The sequence below is a fragment of the Arachis hypogaea genome, chromosome 4 (genome assembly GCF_003086295.3).
Source record: "Arachis hypogaea cultivar Tifrunner chromosome 4, arahy.Tifrunner.gnm2.J5K5, whole genome shotgun sequence".
Lineage (NCBI taxonomy): Eukaryota > Viridiplantae > Streptophyta > Magnoliopsida > Fabales > Fabaceae > Arachis > Arachis hypogaea.
In genome coordinates this window covers 11,328,453-11,346,556 of record NC_092039.1, presented here as the reverse complement: position 1 = coordinate 11,346,556, position 18,104 = coordinate 11,328,453, and the positions used below count along the sequence as shown (strand labels likewise).

General features: G+C 33.5%; 1 long non-coding RNA gene across 1 annotated transcript; it reads left to right on the top strand.

Moving 5' to 3' along the window:
• Window positions 1–14,150: 14,150 nt before the first annotated feature.
• Window positions 14,151–17,186, top strand: LOC112796270 (uncharacterized). Its single transcript, XR_003199070.3, has 4 exons — window positions 14,151–14,495; window positions 14,605–14,731; window positions 15,623–15,704; window positions 15,891–17,186. It is a non-coding gene; the product is annotated as an uncharacterized lncRNA (long non-coding RNA).
• The last annotated feature ends 918 nt before the right edge of the window (window positions 17,187–18,104 follow it).

The window sequence follows — 18,104 nt, the reverse complement described above, 5'->3', positions numbered from 1 at the left end:
AATAAAAATGTGTTAGAAATTACCAAAGTCAATATTTTAAAGTAGAAAGTTGAGCTTACCAGGTAACTATCGAATAAAATTTTCATGCGGACCTCCTAGGGGAAGTGTACCTTGTTCCCCGGCAACATGCATCTATATTTTTTTGAAGGCAAAGACAGTATTATAAACTTGTGCGAGTAAGATATAGTTGAATTTTAGTTAAAAATTTAATTCGCGAATAAAATTAGAGTTGGATCTACTAATGTACAATACAAACTTAAATAATTGTACTTCTTATGTAATTGATAATTGTCTGAATTAAAATGGTTGAGTTCACTTAGAACATGAAGAAAGTAAGGTCTAGTAAATTTAAAAAAAAAATGTTATACTCATAGCAGCATCATTTTAATTCTGCTTGGATTGAACTTGTTGCAAATATTTGATACAACCGGTTGTAAATCAGAACAAAAGTGAAGGATTGTGTTAAGTCTCCAACGACTAATATAGAATTTTGTCAAATCTCTATAACATAAATCAAATATGAAAATTTGTCAAATTAGTTTAGTGTGAGCCATGGATTGTTGTAGCAACTCCCTAGTTGTTCATTTGGTGGCTCCCATGTTTAAAACGAAATGCAACCCATCAGAGTTTGGGTTGATGCATCCGCATTTCCATTGTTTCATTCTAAGAAAGACGAAGAGTCAAACTAGAATTAGGGATGGAAATATACTGGGTAGTTTGTTAAAAGATTTTACCTAATTTATTAAAAAATAGACACACATCTATATTTTTTTAAAAGTTTAAATTTATTAGAGAAAAGCTTAGTATACAAGCGATTAGGGCTTGTAACTATTACAAGTTCATTAACGCCTAATCCACTAAAACGCGCTGCAACTCCTACATTACTTACACGCGCTATACAAAGATCCTGCGTTTGTATAACTACCAAATTTAAAAGATTTGTTTCCTTCTTTGTTTTCTTTCTTTTCAAATTTCATCGTTCTTCTTCTCGCGCGTCTTCCCCTGGTTTTTCGATTGTTCTTTTCCTCTCCTTTCTCATTGGTTTGTTCTTCGTCATTGATGTTAGTTTTTCTCTCTGTAACTCCAGCTTCGTTTTGACATGGTGTATTTATAGTTTTTGACATGGTGTATTCTGCAACCTCTCTGTTGTTGATGACCAGTTTGTTCCGAAGGTTGGAATGACCTTTACCACCCTTGAAGATGCTGGAAAATTTTACAGGAACTATACCAAGGTTGCAGGTTTTTCTACAAGAGTTCGGAGCACAAATAGAAAGGAAAACGAGATTAAGAATCAATTGATTACATGTAGCAGAGAGGGAAAATGAAACTCTCATAGCAAAGACTCGTTTGATAGGAATTGAAATGATTTTCTGCTAAACTTTGGTCTTGTGGACAACAAGTGGCTTTCATGTAGTGTTGGGTTAAAATCTGCAGCAGAGGTGTAAATTTAATTTTTTATCAGGTGTATTTATAGTCTGTGTTTGGGTGTATTATGCAGATCTCTATGCAGACCGTCATATATGGGTTTCAATCTATTTGATCACCACTTCATATTATAGTACCTGTAAATCAGACATTTTGAATACACCAGAGAGAGTTTAATTAATTTTGGTCTTGTGCACAACAAGTGGCTTTCAGGTAGTGTTGGGTTAAAATCTGCAGCAGAGGTGTAAATTTAATTTTTTATTGGGTGTATTTATAGTCTGTGTTTGGGTGTATTATGCAGATCTCTATGCAGACCGTCATATATGGGTTCCAATTTATCTGGATCACCACTTCATATTATAGTACCTGTAAATCAGAAATTTTGAATACACCAGAGAGAGTTTAATTAATTTTGGTCTTGTGGACAACAAGTGGCTTTCAGGTAGTGTTGGGTTAAAATCTGCAGCAGGGGTGTAAATTTAATTTTTTATCGGGTGTATTTATAGTCTGTGTTTGGGTGTATTATGCAGATCTCTATGCAGACCGTCATATATGGGTTCCAATATATCTGGATCACCACTTTATATTATAGTACCTGTAAATCAGACATTTTGAATACACCAGAGAGAGTTTAATTAATTTTGGTCTTGTGGACAACAAGTGGCTTTCAGGTAGTGTTGGGTTAAAATCTGCAGCAGAGGTGTAAATTTAATTTTTTATCGGGTGTATTTATAGTCTGTGTTTGGGTGTATTATGCAGATCTCTATGCAGACCGTCATATATGGGTTCCAATCTATCTGGATCACCACTTCATATTATAGTACCTGTAAATCAGACATTTTGAATACACCAGAGAGAGTTTAATTATGGAAAAAAAATTTACTTATAATTGGATCAAATATATTTACACCTTGTGTTCAATTTCTTAGAATAAGAAGATCAATAAAACCTAGAAGAACAGTAAAACATAGTTCTTCGATTTCGAAATCAGAAACAGAAATGTGAAAAATGTACAAGATGAGTAAAACAATAACGTACCTTGAATAATATTTTGTTGATGGTTTCTGCTATTATTCGCGACGAGTTCAAATGTCTCTTCAGTTTGGAATGTTGCTCGAAACTTGAGGATTTGTGTTATCTTTGAAGGAGAAGAGGAAGAGTGAGTCATAACGAGCGGTTTTTTCGAAGCGTAATCGTTCGAGTGACGCGCGTGAAATTGACGCTCCATTTAAAGGGAGGGAGTGCGCATGGATTAAACCTGAGTTGGGCCAACTTGTAAGGATTGTATGCGTTATTTGCTTGTATGTGTAGCGGGGCCCAATTTATTAATAGAGTTAGATCAGTTTATAAATTAACCTAACTGACCTACCACACATGTTTGGATCCAAAAAAATATAAATAAATTTATAAATATATGTTCTAAAATTAAATAAGTTATTAATTTTTTATATTTATTATACTTTATTATAAATACTATTGTATATTTATATATAAAAGTTTAGATAAGTTTATAAACATTAAATTTGGTGTATTACATATAAATAGTTTTTTTTTTGTGACTAAATAGTTTGATATATAAAAAAAATTAAAAACATAGATTTTAGGTTTTTTTTAATAATTATCAAGCCTTTTAATAATTTTTCTAAAACGTAGGGAAGTGTACCTTGTTCCCCTTCAACATGCATCTATATATCATATTTCAAAGACAGTATATACTTCAGAGTAGGGAAGGGACATACGTTGTAATTAGGATTATGAATTTTGACTCGAATTTAAAAAAATAAAAAAATTGCCGGAGAAAAAAAAATTAAAATTTTGTAACAAAAATAAACCTACGTTAACTTATGTCGGATATTTTTTTATTAAGTTAATTAAAAAAATAAAAAAATAGAAAAATAAAATTTAAAAAATTAATACATATTGTGAATTAGGGACAAAAAAATATATTTTTTTATCATGAATTTTATACTTTTATCATTCATTCTCAATTAATTAGAGTTATAAGTATGTACTATTTTTATATTATTCCAACTAATGCATATCTTATCAATTGAAAATGGCTGGAAATGAGAGAGAAAAAATTATCGACTAGATAAGTTTGCACCCTTAAAAATTAAAATTTATTATTAAGGTTTAAATTTGGAAAAAGGAGGAACTGCATATAAAATTTTTGAAAGGAATGGAAAGAAACACTAGAAGCGCGTAATTTAAAAGTAAACATCGTTTGCTTTCGCCACGGTGAGCATTGGTTTTGTGGCAATTGAGAGAATCCAATTCAAATTGGCCACAGACAAACAAGAACGTGGGAAACTTTCGCACAATTTAACCACGGAAAAGCAAAACGTTGCAAGTGATTACGACGATCATGGAGATTTGTCACTGTTTCTTGTTCGTGAGTATTTTTCCGTGGTAAACTACCGTATTTCTGGTAGTGGAAGGACGGTTATCTAATGAGATGGATTATTGGTGGACGAAATTGTGATCACTATTCTTTGAGTTGCATTTATCAACTTGGTGCTGTAGTTGCACGTAATTGTAAAATTATGGAATTTGAAATTGGCACGAGTGGACACAACTCCGTTCAACTAACCAGCAAGTGTACTGGGTCGTCCAAGTAATAAACCTTACGCGAGTAAGGGTCGATCCCACAGAGATTGTTGGTATGAAGCAAGCTATGGTCACCTTGTAAATCTCAGTTAGGCAGATTAAATTGGGTTATGGGTTTTTGAAAATAGAAATAAGAAAATAAATAATAAAAGGGATAGAATACTTATGCAGATTCATTGGTGGGAATTTCAGATAAGCGAATGGAGATACTGTATGGCTCAAGGACGCCTGCTCTCCCACTGCTTCGACTCAATCCTTCTTACTCCTTTCCATGGCAAGCTGTATGTAGGGCATCACCGTTGTCAATGGCTACATCCCATCCTCTCAGTGAAAACGTTCCTATGCTCTGTCACAGCACGGCTAATCATCTGTCGGTTCTCAATCAGATTGGAATAGAATCCCTTGATTCTTTTGCGCTTGTCATCACGCCCAGCCTTCAGGAGTTTGAAGCTCGTCACAGTCATTCAATCATAGAGTCCTACTCGGAATACCACAGACAAGGTTTAGACTTTCCGGATCCTCATGAATGCCGCCATCTATCTAACTTATACCACGAAGATTCTGTTGGGGAATCTAAGAGATACACATTCAAGCTCTGTTGCATGTAGAACGGAAGTGGTTGTCAATCACGTGCGTTCATAAGTGAGAATGATAATGAGGGTTACTTATCATCACATTCATCATGTTCTTGGGTACGAATGAATATCTTGGAATAAGAATAAGAGGGATTTGAATAAAAGACAATAGAATTGCATTAATACTTGAGGTACAGCAGAGCTCCACACCCTTAATCTATGGTGTGCAGAAACTCCACCGTTGAAAATACATAAGTAAAAGGTTCAGGCATGGCCGAGAGGCCAGCCCCCAAAACGTGATCACAGGATTCCAAATACAATCCAGGATGATAATATGATAGTAAAAAGTTCTATTTATAATAAACTAGCTCCTAGGGTTTACATGAGTAAGTAATTGATGCATAAATCCACTTCCGGGGCCCACTTGGTGTATGTTTGGGCTGAGCTTGATCAATCCACGAGCTGAGGCTTCTCTTGGAGTTGAACTCTGAGTTATGACGTGTTTTGGGCGTTCAACTCCGGATCATGACGTTTTTCTGGCGTTTAACTCCAGACAGCAGCATGAACTTGGCGTTCAATGCCAAGTTACGTCGTCAATCTTCGAATAAAGTATGGACTATTATATATTGCTGGAAAGCTCTGGATGTCTACTTTCCAACGCCGTTGAGAGCGCGCCAATTGGAGTTCTGTAGCTCCAGAAAATCTATTTCGAGTGCAGGGAGGTCAGATTCCAACAGCATCAGCAGTCCTTTTGTCAGCCTTTTTCAGAGTTTTGCTCAAGTCCCTCAATTTCAGCCAGAAATTACCTGAAATCACAGAAAAATACACAAACTCATAGTAAAGTCCAGAAATGTGAATTTAACATAAAAACTAATGAAAACATCCTTAAAAGTAGCTTGAACTTATTAAAAACTACCTAAAAACAATGCCAAAAAGCATATAAATTATCCGCTCATCACAACACCAAACTTAAATTGTTGCTTGTCCCCAAGCAACTGAAAATCAAATAGGATAAAAAGAAGAGAATATACTATAAATTTCAGAATATCAATGAATATTAATTATAATTAGATGAGCGGGACTTGTAGCTTTTTGCTTCTGAACAGTTTTGGCATCTCACTTTTTCCTTTGAAGTTTAGAATGATTGGCTTCTCTAGGAACTTAGAATTTCGGATAGTGTTATTGACCTTCCTAGTTAAGCATGTTGATTCTTGAACACAGCTACTTATGAGTCTTGGCCGTGGCCCTAAGCATTTTGTTTTCCAGTATTACCACCGGATACACAAATGCCACAGACACATAACTGGGTGAACCTTTTCAGATTGTGACTCAGCTTTGCTAGAGTCCCCAGTTAGAGGTGTCCAGAGCTCTTAAGCACACTCTTTTTGCTTTGGATCACGACTTTAACCACTTGGTCTCAAGCTTTTCACTTGGACCTTCATGACACAAGCATATGGTTAGGGACAGCCTGGTTTAGCCGCTTAGGCCTGGATTTTATTTCCTTGGGCCCTCCTATCCATTGATGCTCAAAGCCTTGGATCCTTTTTACCCTTGCCTTTTGGTTTTAAGGGCTATTGGCTTTTTCTGCTTGCTTTTTCTTTTTCTTTCTATTTTTTTCGCCAATTTTTCTTTTTTTCTTCTTTTTTTTCGCAAGCTTTTTGTTTTCACTGTTTTTTCTTGCTTCAAGAATCAATTTCATGATTTTTCAGATCATCAATAACATTTCTCTTTGTTCATCATTCTTTCAAGAGCCAACAGTTTTAACATTCATAAACAACAAGATCAAAAATATGCACTGTTCAATCATTCATTCAGAAAACAAAAAGTATTGTCACCACATCAATATAATTAAACTAAATTCAAGGATAAATTTGAAATTCATGTACTTCTTGTTCTTTTTTTTTTTAAAAAACAATTTTTATTTAAGAGAGGTGAAGGATTCATGGAATTATTCATAATCTTTAAGGCATAGTTACTACATACTAATGATCATGAAGTAGATAAACATATAAAAAAAACGAAAAGTAGGAAAAAAAATTTTAGAACAAGGAATGAGTCCACCTGAGTGAGGGCGGCGCCTTCTTGAAGATCCAATGGTGCTTTTTGAGCTCCTTTATGTCTCTTCCTTGCTTCTGTTGCATGATCCCTAGTGATTTTGGTGTTTTTATCATTATTTGCTCCCAATAGTTGTGTGGAGGACAATTTATCCCCTGAGGTATCTCAGGGATCTCTTGATTTGCAGTCACATGTTCTACCACTGAGCTATGACGGCTTATATTAGTCTTTCCATCTCCCATGACTCAGAGGTGGAAGCTTTTGTCTTTTTCCTTGTTCCTGCTCATATAGGGAAGAAGAGAACAAGAAAAGAAAGTGGAATCATCTATGTCACAGTATAGAGATTCCTTTATGTTAGTAGAAGAAGAAAGGGAGGAAGAGTGAAGAAGAATGGGTAAGGATAGAGGTGGTGATTTGAGATGAAGAGAAGTGAAGAGAAGTGTTAGTAAATAAATAAATAAATAGAAGAAGAGGAGAGATAGAAAATTTTCGAAAATGATTTTGAAAAAGTGGTTAGTGATTTTGAAAATTAAAGGTAAAATATAATTAAAATTAAAATTTAAAACAATTAAAAAGAATTTTTTGAAAAAGAGATGAGATATTTTCGAAAATTAGAGAGGGATAGGTAGTTAGTTAGTTTTAAAAAAGATAACAAAAAAAAAACAAACAAAAAGTTAAATAGTTAGTTGATTGAAAAAGATTTGAAATCAAATTTTGAAAAAGATAAGAAGATAAGAAGTTAGATAAAAGATTTGAAATCAAATTTTGAAAAAGATAAAGTTTTTGAAAAAGATAAGATAAAAAGATAAAAAGATTTTTAAGAAAAAGATATTTTGAAAAAGATTTAATTTTTAAAATTACTTAACTAACAAGAAACTACAAGATAAGATTCTAGAACTTAAAGATTGAAACTTTCTTAACAAGAAAGTAACAAACTTCAAATTTTTGAACCAATCACATTACTTGTTAGTTAATTTTCGAAAATTAGATATAAAAGATAAGAAAAAGATTTTGAAAATATTTTGAAAAAGATTTTTTGAAATTTTCGAAAATTATAAAAAAAATGAAAAAGATATGATTTTTGAAAAGATAAGATTTTTAAAATTGAAATTTTGACTTGACTTGTAAGAAACAACTAATTTTGAAAATTTTTGACCAAGTCAACCCAAAATTTCGAAAATTTGGAGGGAAATAAGGAAAAGATATTTTTTTTATTTTTAAATTTTTAAAGAAAAACACAAAAATGACCCAAAACATGAAAATTTTGGATCAAGACACAAGATGCATGCAAGAATGCTATGAATGTCAAGATGAACACCAAGAACACTATGAAGATCATGATGAACATCAAGAACATAATTTTGAAAAATTTTTGATGCAAAGAAAACATGCAAGACACCAAACTTAGAAATTTTTAATGCATGGAAATTATGGATGCAAAGATGCACATGAAAAACAACAAACAACACAAAACAAGAAATCATCAAGATCAAACAAGAAGTCTTGTCAAGAACAACTTGAAGATCATGAAGAACACTATGAATGCATGAGATTTTCGAAAAATGCAAGAAAAATTTTTAAAAGCATGCAATTGACACCAAACTTAAAAATTAACACAAGACTCAAACAAGAAACACAAAATATTTTTGATTTTTATGATTTTCTAATTTTTTTTTGTATTTTTATTTAATTTTTTCGAAAAAAACATTTTTGGAAAAACGAAAAAGAAAAGAAAAATTTTTGAAAAAGATTTTTGAAAAGAAAATTACCCAATCTGAGCAACAAGATGAACCGTCAGTTGTCCAAACTCGAACAATCCCCGGCAACGGCGCCAAAAACTTGGTGGACGAAATTGTGATCACTATTCTTTGAGTTGCATTTATCAACTTGGTGCTGTAGTTGCACGTAATTGTAAAATTATGGAATTTGAAATTGGCACGAGTGGACACAACTCCGTTCAACTAACCAGCAAGTGTACTGGGTCGTCCAAGTAATAAACCTTACGCGAGTAAGGGTCGATCCCACAGAGATTGTTGGTATGAAGCAAGCTATGGTCACCTTGTAAATCTCAGTTAGGCAGATTAAATTGGGTTATGGGTTTTTGAAAATAGAAATAAGAAAATAAATAATAAAAGGGATAGAATACTTATGCAGATTCATTGGTGGGAATTTCAGATAAGCGAATGGAGATACTGTATGGCTCAAGGACGCCTGCTCTCCCACTGCTTCGACTCAATCCTTCTTACTCCTTTCCATGGCAAGCTGTATGTAGGGCATCACCGTTGTTAATGGCTACATCCCATCCTCTCAGTGAAAACGTTCCTATGCTCTGTCACAGCACGGCTAATCATCTGTCGGTTCTCAATCAGGTTGGAATAGAATCCCTTGATTCTTTTGCGCTTGTCATCACGCCCAGCCTTCAGGAGTTTGAAGCTCGTCACAGTCATTCAATCATAGAGTCCTACTCGGAATACCACAGACAAGGTTTAGACTTTCCGGATCCTCATGAATGCCGCCATATATCTAACTTATACCACGAAGATTCTGTTGGGGAATCTAAGAGATACACATTCAAGCTCTGTTGCATGTAGAACGGAAGTGGTTGTCAATCACGTGCGTTCATAAGTGAGAATGATAATGAGGGTTACTTATCATCACATTCATCATGTTCTTGGGTACGAATGAATATCTTGGAATAAGAATAAGAGGGATTTGAATAAAAGACAATAGAATTGCATTAATACTTGAGGTACAGTAGAGCTCCACACCCTTAATCTATGGTGTGCAGAAACTCCACCGTTGAAAATACATAAGTAAAAGGTTCAGGCATGGCCGAGAGGCCAGCCCCCAAAACGTGATCACAGGATTCCAAATACAATCCAGGATGATAATATGATAGTAAAAAGTTCTATTTATAATAAACTAGCTCCTAGGGTTTACATGAGTAAGTAATTGATGCATAAATCCACTTCCGGGGCCCACTTGGTGTATGTTTGGGCTGAGCTTGATCAATCCACGAGCTGAGGCTTCTCTTGGAGTTGAACTCTGAGTTATGACGTGTTTTGGGCGTTCAACTCCGGATCATGACGTTTTTCTGGCGTTTAACTCCAGACAGCAGCATGAACTTGGCGTTCAACGCCAAGTTACGTCGTCAATCTTCGAATAAAGTATGGACTATTATATATTTCTGGAAAGCTCTGGATGTCTACTTTCCAACGCCGTTGAGATCGGGCCAATTGGAGTTCTGTAGCTCCAGAAAATCTATTTCGAGTGCAGGGAGGTCAGATTCCAACAGCATCAGCAGTCCTTTTGTCAGCCTTTTTCAGAGTTTTGCTCAAGTCCCTCAATTTCAGCCAGAAATTACCTGAAATCACAGAAAAACACACAAACTCATAGTAAAGTCCAGAAATGTGAATTTAACATAAAAACTAATGAAAACATCCTTAAAAGTAGCTTGAACTTACTAAAAACTACCTAAAAACAATGCCAAAAAGTGTATAAATTATCCGCTCATCAATTATGTTCACATTTCTGATTCGAATCTCCGGATACAAGATATTTGGTCGGTTGGTAGGTGGCATTTGGATACTCTTTATTCTCCTTTATCTCAAAATCTGAAAGGTAATATTCTCTCTTACAATCCAGATGAACAAGCAGGTCCAGAAGTGGGTTGGTATTGGAGTGGGTCTGCTGCCAAAGTCTATAACTCACGCAATGATTACTTGTGGTTGTGTAAGCAACTGTTTGGTTGGGAGGAGCGGGAGAATTGGATTTGGCTTTGGCGTCAGCTTGTTTCGGAAAAGCATAAGTTTTTGGCTTGGTTGTGTCTTAAGGAGGCTCTTCCTACTGCAAGTTTTCGCTTTAGAAGAGGGACGTCGTCATCGGATAGGTGTCCAAGATGTCTTTCTAGCCAGGAATCGGTTTTACATTGTATTCGGGATTGTCCAAAAGCTCAGCTTGTCTGGCATAGGTTGGATATTTCTTGTCATCCTTTGGATTTGAAGAACTGGTTCTTGTATCATAGCAGAGAGCATCCGTTCAAGTTCTTTTCGGGACTTTGGTGGATATGGCGAGCAAGGAATAATGACATATTTAATCCCCATGAAACTTGGCCTCTGGAAAAAGTGATTTGTCTGGCATTAACTTCAGAGAAGTTTAGGAATATTTTTGAATTACAACGTATGTCCCTTCCCTCTACTCTAAATGGTTTTTGGAATCCCCCATCCATTGGTACTTTTAAGATTAATTGTGATGCTAGTTATTTTGGTTCGGGTGATAGTGTTGGTTTTGCTTGTGTTATTAGAGATTGTAATGGGAGTTGGCAAAGGGGGTGTTTGGGAATGATTGAGAGTAATAGTATTCTTCAAGGAGAATTGTTTTCTATTTGGAGAGGATATCGCTTAGCTTGGGATGTGGGTCAACGAGATGTTATTTGTGAGATGGATTGTGTGGAAGCATTTAATCTTGTTACTCAATATGGTTTTGGGTTTATTGATCCATTGATGCTCAAAATAATAGATATCATGTATTGGAATTGGCGTGTTGACTTTCGTTTGATTATGAGAGATGCAAACACGGTGACAGATACTATGGCAAAGATGGCGATGAAGTTACAACTTTCGCATGTGGAGCTTCTTTCACCTTGGGAAGAGTTTAAGAGTAGTCTTAAACGGGATTGCCCCTCTATTTAAGCAGTTCCTTGTTTTGTTTGTTTTGTTTTTCTTTGTTTAATTTATTTCAATCACAAAAAAAAAAAATTATATGTACCCTGTACAACAAACGAAAAGTAGATAAATATGAAAGAAACAAATATTAATAATAATAATACATAGTTAAAAATATATTTGTAACTGTCTATTATTAATAGTGTGCTAAAAAATATATTTGTAACTACTCATTGTTCATAGTAGACTGCCTATTATTAAGCTGGAAATATATTTGTATAGTTTAGTATTGATAATGGATAGTTACAAATATATTTCGAGCACTGTTAATAATGGACAGTCTATTATGAATAATGGGTAGTTACAAATATATTTCCAACACATTATTAATATATTTGTTTTTTTTTATATTCACCTACTTTTTTCGTTTGTTATACGGGGTTTAGAGAAAAATTTTATTTGTTGCATAGGAGTATATGAAAATTTGAAATATAATTTAAGTAAAAAAGATTTCATATTATATACCAATAAAGTAATGACATGCATTAATTGAGTCATTAGATAAATCACGTGTATTTAAATTATATTTTAAATTTTTAAACAGTTAGAAAAGAGGTAACCGTGTTAATAGTGGACAGTTTAATAGTTTTTTTTGTGTCGGTTTAATAGTTTTCAAGTAAACGTGTTAATTCCTATCATTTAAAATGGACTAAAATTGATCAAACATATCCATTTTAATCTCTTCTACCAACCTTTTTACATATTAATTGCATGCCAAAAGTTTGAATTATTGATATTATTAATATTTTTTATTATTTTCAATTTTTTTTAAAAAAATACATATATCTCATTTATATAGTAAACAAAATATATGTAAAATTATTTCGAGATAAGAGAAGAATATTTATTTCAAAAAATATTTTAAAATTATTTATTTTGGTAATTATTATATTTATTTAATTTATAAAAATAAAAAATCGCAAGAACGACATATGTTTAAAAATATTCAATTCGAAACTCATTAACGGATGGAGAGGGGATCGGAGGCCCAAGACCTACCCAAAAAAAATTGATAATAACAATAATTCTTGATTAAAAGATAATAATATATATAATATTAATTAAAAAACTCATTAAATTAATAATAATAATAATAACAATAATAATCCCTACAACATTTTTTATCTATTATAATATGTGCTGCAAATAATACTTAAAAAATGTTATCTAAACCAATTAAAAATAACACTTAATATTTGTTATCCAAAAATAAGGCTGTTGCAATTCTTTTTTAACAACACACCATAAATATTTCCTTTAATCAATTAAAATACATATAAAAGGTGTTGTTTTTGTAAATTAAATATGTAACATTTGTGTTATTATATTACACTTTATAAGTGTTATTCTTAAATTTTTAATAAGCTTTCTATTATAAAAGTTGCCAAAAATAAATTAAACTTTTTTTTTCTAAAATTTTGATCTTTCCTCCAAATATTTTAACAAAAGTTACTCTTTCCTTCTTTTAACTTGGCACAAAATTATATTCATCTTTATAGTTTACATATTTATTGATTCAAATTCTTACCGAATTTGAAACAAAATTTCAGGCCTTATTTTCCATTAGAAACCTAACCCCAACCCATTTCAAAATTTCATTAATGTGGGATTTATTCATCTGTCTTCGCAGTTCTCGTTGTTACTCTTGATTTATTCTTGTGTGTTCAATTTTCTCGTCATTGCTTATGTAGTTGTGTTTCTCTTTGGTCACGTCGCCATTGTATTCATCGCTTTTCGCGTCACCGTCGTGTTCATCATTTCTATTTTTTCTACTTACTTTTTATTTTTTACTTCACTTTTTTCCGTGCTAACGTTTTTTATTTTTCCATTTTCTGTTTCTCTTTGAGTTTTTATTTAGTTTAATTTTTGTTGATAGTTATTTGTTTGATATGATTCTTTAGAGTTGCGTCTCTCTCCTAAAATTTTGTTTAAAAGCCTTTTCACCCACTCTCTATGGCTTAGTAGAACACAAGGTAAGCTATTTGATTCCTTCTATGCAAATTTTGTTTTCTATTTTTATTTCCAAGCATGCTTGTTATTTGTTTGTATTGTTTTGCTTTTGGTACTCTTAAAACTTGTATGGTATATGAATGTCTATATTTGAATAGAAGTTTGTTGGTAGTTACTTATTAATATTATTGCCTAAGACTAAGATTATCTGTTTCAGTTTTTTTATAGTTCTTTGTTTGCTACCGCGCTCATTCTGCTGCTGCAGCATTGCTCTGATGACCCATTTGTTGAGTATGTTCACTACAAGAAATTATTAGAATAGCGACCGATATAAGATTTATAGGAGTAAAAAAATTTTGGTCGCTAAATTGGTCTCTAAGTTTTATTCAGCGACTGACGAAAATGGTCACTGATAGCAACCGATTTGGCGGCGAATAATATTTTTCTTCGACCAAAATGAAATTGATCGCTAAAATCGGTCGCTATTTTTTAGTTTAGCGACCGGTTTAGCAACTAAAACAGGAAATTTTGTCTTTAGTTCTTTTGGTCACAAAAGTGGTCGCTATTTTTAATTTAACGACCGATTTAGCAACCAACAAAGAAATAGGCAAAAATTAGTTGGTCGCTAATTTAGTCGCTACGTTAAGTTAGCGACCAATTATAAAATGTTATTTTAAAGATGTTGTCGTTAAATCGGTCGATATTTTAAATTTAGTGACCGATTCTGCAACAAAAATACAAAAATAGTGTTATTAACTAATCGGTCGCTAATTCAGTCTCTAGTTTAAATAAAAGGAAGTTACTGAGTTAATATAACCCTAACCAAGCTACACCATCCTCAGATCCCTCACACTTCTCACTAACCCTAATTTGACCACCGTCGGAAGCACAACACCCTCTCCATTTGCGCCATTGTCGCCGTCGTCGCCGTCGCCGCTGTCGTCTAATTCCTGAAGTCTTCAACCTTCTTCGTCACTGGCTCACCTTCTTCATTGCTGGCTCACCATCTCTCACCTTCTTCTCGTTGTCAAGCTCTTACGATTTCTCTCAGCTCGATCTCGATCTAACTCTAACGATCTCTCTCACCTTGATCTCGATCTCACTTTCCGCTGCGGCTTCTAATTCACATCGCCTTTCCTTATTGCTTCGTCGTAAGAAGGTATTCTCCTTCTCTCCCCATCGATTTGAGTTTTACTATGTGTGATTTGTTTTCTGCGTGTAATTAATGGTTTTATTTGTACTGATTTTAAAATTGAACTTCGAATCAGAAAATAAGCATACAATTGTTGTTGCGGAACTTTGTTTCTTGTTGTCGCATACAATCTGAGGAAGGACTTGGTGCAGCATGGAGAATATGAGTATTTTGGTGTGAATCGGCCTTTGAAGATGAAAAATGTAGGTGAATATGAACAAATATTTTTGCTTTTCAAACATTTCTTCTGTTTCTCTAAAGGAAAAATAGGCTCTCTCTTTCTCTCAAAGTAAAGGTGTGCATTTTTTCCCCTTTATAGGGCAAGAGAATACTATATGAAAATCAAGCATCAAAGATAGTGTCTATTGATTTATTTCAAATTTTGGGTTTTGAAGCATTGAGAACTTGTCTTCCATAGGTTTCTAAGAGGATGAGATTTCTAAATTGAAAGTGAAATGATATATTGAACAACTTTAACAATATGTGTGGTAGTTTCCCTGAATTATGGTTTATTGTATTTACTTATTTAGTGCACCTGTTTCATTTTCGTTTTGATTTTAGTTTGTCACTCTATGGATTATTTGCACAGAATAATATAATTCCTTTCAATTTTTTTTCTGGCTGCTGATGTGTTAATTGTTAGGCTTTTAATCTTATGTGCTAAATACATTAGTGATATTGTGTGATCATGCAAAGAGATCTATGGCATAGAATCTGATTTAAACTTCACCTCCATTATGAATCAACATTCACTAGAGATAATTCTACAAAAATCACACTAATTGATTGTATTCACTCAGATTTCAATAATGATGTATGATGATTGACAGAGGGTTCGAGCAAAGTTAAATATAGATGCAACTAGAAAAGGTTTTGGAGAGCTAACTCTTGAAGTTGATAACGAGAGAAAGAATACTAGTTCTTTTGCTGCTTGTTAAGTAAGAAATATTATGCCAAATGTGTCCTGTATCTTGGTTGGGTATATCTTTAATTGCTTGGATTAGATTTCTTTCTTGTTTTGTAACTTGAAAATCTATATAAATGATTTAAGCATTTAGCAAAAATCTAAATTTTGAATTGTATGGTTGTTTCAGTATCATAAAATTCACAAGTTTATTTCAACTACCAAGAGTGAGGGTGCAACAGTTTTGACTGGAGGGTTTGTCTCTTCTTGAGGTATGATATCATTACCCTCTAATGCTTGCAATTGGAAATATCTTTAATGAATTTTCTTTCTTTAAATTAATTAATGACATTGACAGCACTTTGTTGAGTTATGTATATAACTAATTTTATTTTGATGATGACAAATATTATTTTATTGGGTTAAACATCTAAATTAGTTTTAATGGTCTTATTTAGTGTTGCAGGCCAAAAATATAAACATAGCAACAGCCCGAAATGGATCAAAGAAACAGAATATGCTATTGTGGGTAATATTTACAAACGAAGCCCAAATGAGAAATGACAAAGAAATCACATGGGCTGAGAGGTAAGTGAAGAAAATCCAAACCCTAGGTACATCACTCAAACTGAAGCCAACCAAAGCACTCTAAGTGTGTTTCGGTCAGAATAAGAAAGAGTGAGAGAGAGCTTCGTTCTTCCTTTTTCACTTATTCACTAGAGAAGAAAGAAAGAGAAAGGTTAAGCAAAAAGCAAATGTCTAATAGCCAAAATCAAATCGTGTTAAGCTAAGTCAGAAGATAAAGGTGATTTATTTCCATTTGCATGCATGTTAATTTCTTCACTCCTTTTTCAACTTTCTGCAATACCATTTTTTGATAAATGAAGAAAGAAGTCTTTGATCTCTGCTGCTGTAAATCAATGGTTCATAAAGTTTTTTGGAGGCAAAGCACATTTTTAATGGTTCGGATTTGGGTTTACCACTGAACTTGCTACTCTGATGTCTTCGGTCAAGCAAAAAGAACCAACTCTAATATCTCTAATTTGGGAGTTAATGGAAGAAAGTGAAATGACAATTTTGGGAAGCACAAAGCTTGAAGAGTAGACTCAAAAGAGAGAAACTCAGCAACTTGGAAAAAGGTACAAAAGAAAAATTTTCATCTTTTTGAAGACAAGGAGAGAGAACCATATTTTGAGTTTTGTTCTAAAGATTTTCTCTGTAAAGAGTTCAACATTTTGGACAGTGCTTTCTAAGTAAAGAAGCATTCCGCTAAGATGAAGAACTTAATCAGGGTCAACTAAATTCGGTTCAACTTATAGCAACAGAGGCTGTTAATGCATTAATCTCCTTCATGTTCTATAATTTGTATCTTATTTTCTATGTATATCTTTCTGTAATTTATTGAGTGAAAAAAGGCAGAAAGAGAGGAATCAAGAAAAAGCCTATGAGTGATAAAAGACTGAGTGAAATACTTAGGAGAAAAGGCCTAGAGTGATTTCAGATTTCTTTAGGTTGTTTCATGTGTCTTGTATCTTGTACCTGTGAGGTGCTCCTTTCTAAGTTGGGTTAGCACTTAGAGTAAAGAGTTAGGTATTAGCATAACCAAGTCAAGTTAGTTGAGAACTTGAGAGAAAAGGATTAGGTGAATCCTATGCATTGGTGTATGTAATACTTTAACTATAGTGGAAATTCTACCACTATTGTGGTGGAGACTGGATGTAGGTTGCATTGCATAAGGCAACTGAACCAGGATACATGCTTGTGTGATTCTTCTTCTCTTACTCTAAGTTTTGTTTTCTATTATTTATGAGACAAAACGAAATTGTCTCATAAAGTTTTCGTTGCACAGTTCAAACAGACTCTAAGTAAAAGTTTGCCAGTAAAGGCTTAGGTCATTAAAGTAAAAGAAAGCCATAGATTCAACCTCCCCTTCTCTAAGCCTTCTACAACCTTCACACTTAAAGAACATTTCAAAGTCACACTTAAATGTTATGGTGTTATCTGGATTGAGGTTTTGAGTTAAGTTTAAAATTCTTCACCCTTATGGTTGCTGCTCTCCTCTTGGTATGAGATATCGTTCAGTCCCCTGCTCTCATTTGCATGTTTAAACCTTGCATTATCATCATATAAGCTCCACAACTACTTACTAATCCAACTGAATTTAAATATGATTCTAACAAAGCACTTTAGTCCTTTGTTATTGAAGCTCAAACAGGAGATGTAATGTTAGTAAGCGTCACCACCAGATGAGCCTAACAAAGCACTTTATATTTCTTGGAAACCAAGGAATTCACCAATTGAGCTATATATTTGGTTTTGCCAGTTTCCTTTTCACATCATTGTTCTCCCTATGTCAAAAGTTGAAATGTCCTGAGTCACTTAGTAATTGTAGGAAACAGCATGCCAGAACTTAAAGAGAAACGGGAACCTAGCATTTTTAGTTCCTAGTTATTTTCCTTTTGATTAACTATTGACAGGTATATACATGGTTTGTGATACCTTGGGGTTGAGATTGCAACTTATTCTTTAGTGGTTGACTAGGATACTCGTGCTTATTTGCTCTTTTGTTGAGAAGATGAAATTTTGAGTTGATATATCTTTGAAGTTGGGAAGTAGTTTCTCTCTTGTTCCATTTGTTATTGTGGTGGTAAGCATTCTGCTTCAACCAGTTG